Source organism: Sminthopsis crassicaudata, chromosome 6 (genome assembly GCF_048593235.1).
Source record: "Sminthopsis crassicaudata isolate SCR6 chromosome 6, ASM4859323v1, whole genome shotgun sequence".
NCBI classification, from domain to species: Eukaryota; Metazoa; Chordata; class Mammalia; order Dasyuromorphia; family Dasyuridae; genus Sminthopsis; species Sminthopsis crassicaudata.
This window is the reverse complement of record NC_133622.1, coordinates 256,249,975-256,257,045: the sequence shown is the minus strand read 5'-3', so window position 1 is coordinate 256,257,045 and position 7,071 is coordinate 256,249,975.

Genomic DNA, 7,071 nt, shown 5'->3' with positions numbered 1-7,071 from the left:
CCTCCTACTCCCGAATCCGATTTGAGGCATCATTTTCAAGTGGTTTGGAGAGGAATGGTGGGAGACCTCAGCTGCATTGCTGTCTCTTCTGCCATCTTGGCTCCACCTCTTGGATGATCGTTAAAGGGAAGCGCGTTGGTGGGGGCTCATGAGCTGCAGCAATGGAAGGAGACCCCAACCCAGAAAGAAGCATGCGTGCTGCGAAAGGGCATATTATACAACCATGATATCCAGGTAGCTCGCCCTTCCCTGGCCACCACCCCTCACTACCTCATCCCCTTCCCACTCTATCCTGCCCTTCTTTGTGCCTTCTGGAGCCCCCTTTTCATTGTGCTCATCACATCTGCACCCTCCCCCACAGACCTCCCCGTGGGATCCTGGTAGCTAGATGGGCTTTGACGGGAGAGCCCGAATCACTGGAAACTCTGGAAATGCTGCTACTCCCAGGCTGGCAGGGAGGAGCACTGACAGGGTCATCCCGGCCTGAAGGGGACCTACGTAGCTTGACAGTTCCTTGCATTGACAGAGTTATTATGACCCCACAATTTTTCGTATCCAATCTGAAAGCCAAGACATGGTGTCAGCCCCCAAGGTAACTTTTCCTCTACCAAAGAAGCTATCTGTATCCCACCCCCTCCCCATTAAACTCCTTTTTTGGAACTTAGTCTGCCTTCCGGCCTTTGAGCACTGCCAGGCTACGCGGTCTTCCCTTTGTAAGGGTGAGATGGGCCAGGGCTCTTGGCTCCCACCTCCCCCTTTGGGCTAACTCCCTACCAGCCAATGGCATCATCATAGAGCCTCTGCCTCTTGATTTGGAGACGGTCTCAGCTTATAATGCTTTTGAGATGACCCAGGACAGCAGCCCAAGACCCCAACATATTTTGGAGGCTGAACCCCTCTCCCCAGCATCCCCATCCTCCCACCTCATTCCTTTGATCTTTGGGTTGAATTTTCTCTCTGTCCTCCTCCTCGTCCTCCACTCCCCAGAGAGCGTGAGCATCTCGGGGCAGGAACCATTTGGGTTTTTATCACCACAGTGCCTAGCACGTAGTAGGCCCTTAGCAGGCTGGTTATGACCTGGTCAAAGACCAGAATTCTTTTCACTGAATTCCATGGCTGCCTACGGCTTCTCTTTCCCGAGCCCATAAACGAGAGGATTTATTAGTCTGCTAGGTGAATGGAGTAGAGGACTGGGAGTCAGGAAGGCCTGAATTCAGGGCCCGCTTCAGATACTTCCCAGCTGTGAGAGCCTCCCTCTGTCTGCCAGTTTTCTGGGGAAACTGGGGGTAACAACATGGGGGTAACAACAGTGCCTGCATCCAGAGATGTGAGGATCAAGGGAGGTGCTGTTTGTAACGTGTGCCCCAGTGCTGTGATGGGGATGGGGATGATGGTGATGATGAAGGTGATGGTGATGATAGTGATGATGATGGTGATAGGAATGGGGATAGTAGTGATGGGGATGATGGAGGTGATGGGGATGATGGAGGTGATGGGGATGATGGAGGTGATGGTGAGAGTGATGGTGATAGGAATGGGGATAGTGGTGATGGGGATGATGGAGGTGATGGGGATGATGGAGGTGATGGTGAGAGTGATGGTGATAGGAATGGGGATAGTGGTGATGAGGATGATGGAGGTGATGGGGATGATGGAGGTGATGGTGAGAGTGATGGTGATAGGAATGGGGATAGTGGTGATGGGGATGATGGAGGTGATGAAGGTGATGGTGATGATGGAGGTGATGGGGATGATGGAGGTGATGGTGATAGGAATGGGGATAGTGGTGATGGGGATGATGGTGATGATGAAGGTGATGGTGATGATAGTGATGATGATGGTGATAGGAATGGGGATAGTGGTGATGGGGATGATGGAGGTGATGGGGATGATGGAGGTGATGGTGAGAGTGATGGTGATAGGAATGGGGATAGTGGTGATGGGGATGATGGTGATGATGGAGGTGATGGGGATGATGGAGGTGATGGTGATAGGAATGGGGATAGTGGTGATGGGGATGATGGAGGTGATGGGGATGATGGAGGTGATGGGGATGATGGAGGTGATGGTGATAGGAATGGGGATAGTGGTGATGGGGATGATGGAGGTGATGGGGATGATGGAGGTGATGGGGATGATGGAGGTGATGGTGATAGGAATGGGGATAGTGGTGATGGGGATGATGGTGATGATGGAGGTGATGGGGATGATGGAGGTGATGGTGATAGGAATGGGGATAGTGGTGATGGGGATGATGGAGGTGATGGGGATGATGGAGGTGATGGGGATGATGGAGGTGATGGGGATGGGAATGGGGATGATAGTGAGAGTGATGATGGTCTGAAGCCCTCAGGGCCCTGATGTGTGTGAAAGAAATCACAGGATCCTTCTGAGCTTCGGCCTGCTGCCTTTGCTCCCCTTGATCTGATAAAAGGGAGAAAGGTAGGGCAGGGATCAAAGCCCAGAGATCATCCCACCCAAGAGAAAGCAGACTCCGAAGCTTGGCCCCCCCTCTGCCGCTTGGGTAATTGTCTAACTTCTCCGCCAAATCCCCTTTTCTCCTGTGGCCTCAGTTTCTCCTGTAAAAGGGCCGTCTCAGCCCTGGGTCCTCTGCTGGGGTGGAGGGGAGTGGGGTGGGGAGCAGAGAGCCCTGGGCTGGGGAGGTGCTTCCATTCCCGGAGATGTCAGGCTCCCTCCTCTCCCTCCTCCTCCCTTACATAAGCAGTAACCATGGGGATGTGGATATAAATATTTAAATCCAGGACAAAAGCCGGAGTTGGCCGGAGCAGAGGGAAACCATTTGTTGCTGATTGGAAACAGAGATTGTTCTCCTCGCTGCGGCTGGGGCGCCCCGAGGAGGACGCAGGCAGGGCTGGGGGCTCCCCGGAGGGCTCTGCCTTCCTCTGCGCCCCTGCCTTGGCCAGGGGAGCCCCGGCGGGAGGGGCTGTGCCTGAGCTCCCGGGCAGAGGCCCGGCTTCCCGGCTCTGAGGGGAGGGCCGGAATTCCCCAGTCTCCTTCCCGGGAGCGCTGGCCACCCTCAGATTCCCAGAATAGGAGGGGCCCTGCCCGCCCCTCCCCCAGCAGGAGCTGTCTGTCCCTCCGTCAGTCTGTCAGCCTGGGCAGCCGGGGAGGAGGCCCGGGAGGGGGGTGGCCAGGCCTGCGGGCTGAGCCCGGGGGCCGAGCAGGCTCTGGGCCAGTGTGAGGTCTGGACTTGGGCGACAGGTCACCTGTGGCCTGGATCAGGGCGGGGGAAAGGCCGTTTCTCCTGACCAGGAGCTTTTAGCTTGCTCCCCAGGGGGCAGAGCGGCCGATTCCCAGAGACCCTCCGGCTGCCATGACTCCCCTCAGGGGAAATTGCTGGTTAGATCTGGAAAGAAACCCCCCAAACCTGCCAAAGAAATGAAAGTAAAACCTCCCCCACTTCGGGCTCCCGCACCCCCGGATTAGGGAGGGACAGAGGGCACTGCCCGGGAGGGGGCATCTGGAGAAAGGACACTCTGGGGCAAACTCCTCCGCGTGGCCCCCGCGCTGCTGCCGTCAGCTGAGAGGTGACTCTGCCCCTGCCCGTGGGGGAGCACCTCGACTCTCTTAGGGCGGCGAGGGAAAAGCGCCAGCTGCGGGTATCAGACCCGGGACCCAGGAGGGGCTTGGGATTACTGCTGAATCTGGGCCCCCCCACCCCGACTGACATCACAGCAAGACCTCATGGGGAGCGAGACAGAGCTGTCTTCAGGGGCTGCCTGTGGCGGGGTGGGGTACCCGCGTGCCCCCCACGGCCGGGGTGGGGTCCCTGTGTGTCCCCCACGGGCGGGGTGGGGTCCCCATGTGCCCCCCATGGCCGGGGTGGGGTCCCTGTGTGTCCCCCACGGGCAGGGTGGGGTCCCCGTGTGCCCCCCACGATCAGGGTGGGGTCCCCGTGTGCCCCCCACGATCAGGGTGGGGTCCCCGTGTGCCCCCCATGACCGGGGTGGGGTCCCCATGTGCCCCCCACGGCCGGGGTGGGGTCCCTGTGTGCCCCCCACGGCCGGGGTGGGGTCCCCAGACCCGTGTATCTCTGTTCCTCTCTGCCATTATCTGCATTTCTGGTTCCAGCCTCTCCTATTAGTTTGTGTCTTGATAGCCCAATGACAGGGGTTTTCCAGGAACTTCAGGCCCGTCCATCTCTCCATGGCTTCGGGGCTGCTCTGCCTCTGACTCACGTGGGCAGGACCCGTGACTTCCCCCAGAAGGTGCCCAGGGGGCTCCGCTCCTGCTTGTGGCCAGGCCTCCCGGGTCCCCCCCACTTGCAGGGGGGGTTCTGGGGCCCTCGAGAAGCCGCAGGGCTCCCCAGCCCCCTCTGGGCCCAAGGCAAAGACAGGAGGACGGAGGGAGAAGTAAGAGAGGGTGAGGGAGCAGGAGAGAGGCGGGAGCCCGGCAAGAGAACAGGCAGGGCAGGAGAGTGTGGGGACTGGGGCGAGATAAGGGGAAGCACTTAGAGGAACGAGAGGGGTCTTTTTCATGGCTTCTGTTTCCCCAGTGACCTGTATAATAGGTGCAGGCCGTGTGCACTTGAGCCTTGGCCACCCAGATCTGAAGCCCGAACCTGCCTAGAAATCAGGTGATTTCGGGGAAACAGAAACCTTCCATTCCAATCTCTCCCAACAGCAGCCACCCATGAGATGCCCCCCCCCCTTCTCAGCGCCTCTTCCTGGTGATGTAATCTCTGGTGTAAAAGCTGGGTGTCCTTCTTCTTCCTCCCTCCTACCAGGAGCTTTCTCTTTCTTATCTCGCCATGGGACGGCTCATCCTCCTGAGGTTTTCAATAAACAACTTTTCTGCCTTCTACTGAGTGATCTGAGCAGTCATTTTGGGGACCAGAGAGCCCCCCCACAAACGATGGGGGAGGAGCCAAAGGCCCCGAATTTCACTTACCCCAGGCTCCCGCCTCCAGTCCTTCCTGGGGCAGGGGAGACCCCAGGGGCTGGGGGGCATTTTTCTAGTTGGCCAAAGTCTATGATGGGCTGGTGGTGTGACTGACAAGAGAGAGCGCCTTTTGGGGAGGGGGATGCCCCCATGGAAGGGATGTCCTGTCCGGACAGAGGAAGGTCATCTGGGATCCACAAGCCCCCAGCCTGCAAGACCTGAAGGGGCTGCTGAGAGCCATGATGAGAAACGGCTTGAGAATGTGGGCGAGGGAGGTCAGGGACTCCGTCCAGGAACTGCCGTGGCCAAGAGAACAAGGGCCCTCTGCCCCGAGCGCCCGCCGTGGGCCTGGAGCCCCGCTGCCCCGAGCGCCCGCCGTGGGCCTGGAGCCCCGCTGCCCCGAGCACCCCCGATGCCCCATATGCCCGTCACGGGCCTGCTGCCCCGAGCACCCCCGATGCCCCATATGCCCGTCACGGGCCTGCTGCCCCGAGCACCCCCGATGCCCCATATGCCCGTCACGGGCCTGCTGCCCCGAGCACCCCCGATGCCCCATATGCCCGTCACGGGCCTGCTGCCCCGAGCACCCCCGATGCCCCATATGCCCGTCACAGGCCTGCTGCCCCGAGCACTCCCGATGCCCCATATGCCCGTCACGGGCCTGCTGCCCCGAGCACCCCTGATGCCCCATATGCCCGTCACGGGCCCGCTGCCCCGAGCACTCCCGATGCCCCATATGCCCGTCACGGGCCCGCTGCCCCGAGCACCCCCGATGCCCCATATGCCCGTCACGGGCCCGCTGCCCCGAGCACCCCCGATGCCCCATATGCCCGTCACGGGCCCGCTGCCCCGAGCACCCCCGATGCCCCATATGCCCGTCACGGGCCCGCTGCCCCGAGCACCCCTGATGCCCCATATGCCCGTCATGGGCCTGCTGCCCTGCTCACTAGGGGCCAGGCAGCAAAGCTCTGTAGATGAGGGGGCACCGCGCAGGCAGAGAAGCAGATTTAGGCCCCACAGAAGGCGCTCAGCCCACAGCAGGGGCCCCACGGCTCAGCTTCCACCCGTGTCAAAGTTTGGGTCCGTGGCTCCCAGCGTGGGGGCCTCCTTATCTGCCCTCAGGCTGCCTGAGCCGAGTGACCTGTGCAGGAGGGGAGCGCCAGGACCCGTCTGCCCCTCGGCCCCTCCGAGAAGGTCAACGCGGACCCAGCCGCAGCTTCAGCTAGTAAGCCAGCTTCAGAGGACAGGCGAGGAGAGGCGGGGACCAGAGGGCTTCCTGGAAGGGCAGGGAACTGACCTTGCACAAGGAAGGAAGTGAGGGTCCCCTCGCCCTGCCCTCCCACAATCCCCGGCCGTCCAAGGCTCCCATGTCCCTGGGGGATGCAGGCTTGTGGAGGGCAGTCACGGGACTGCGACAGGGGGATTCTTGGCCCCAGAGGGCTGGCCAAGAGCAGCACTTGGGCATTTTCCTGCCCACAAGGAGCGCCCAGGCTATCGCAAAGTACTCTGGGCACGGCAGGGATGGGGGTGACAGTAATCCTGTGGGGGAGCTGGATTAAGGAAAGTTTTTTTTTTTTATTAAAACTTTTTATTTTTCAAAGCATATGCGTGGGCCATTCTCCACCACTGGCCCCTGTGAAACCCTGTGTTCCAATCCTCCCGCGCCCTCCCCTAGATGGCGAGTCCTCCTCTACATGTGGCAGAGATGCAGTAGGTCCAATGGGCGCACCCAGGCAGCTGCCCGAGAAACCCAACCAGAAAAAAGAGAGAGAAGGAAACAAACGCAGCGGCGGCTGGGCCCACACTGGGCTCCCACGGTCCTCCCTGGGAGCCGTCGGAACTGGCCCGGATCCTCTCACTGCTGAGGACCACGGCCGGCGGGATCCATACCGTACGATCCCGTTACGTGCACGTGACCTCCTGGTCCCGCTCACTCCCCTCAGCATCGGCTCCTCTGAGATCCTCCTCCGGTCCTTTCTTACAGGACAAGAATGTTCCATCACCTCCAAACGCCATTAGCTTAGTCAGCCACCCCCCACCCATGGGCGGACCCCAGGAAGGCTTTTAGCAGAAGCCTTGGGGGGGGGGGGGACGGAGCCTCGGGGTCGGCCAGAGAGACCCCAGTCAGGGAACAACCTCCCCGAGACAGAGCTAAGGGCCGAAGGGCAG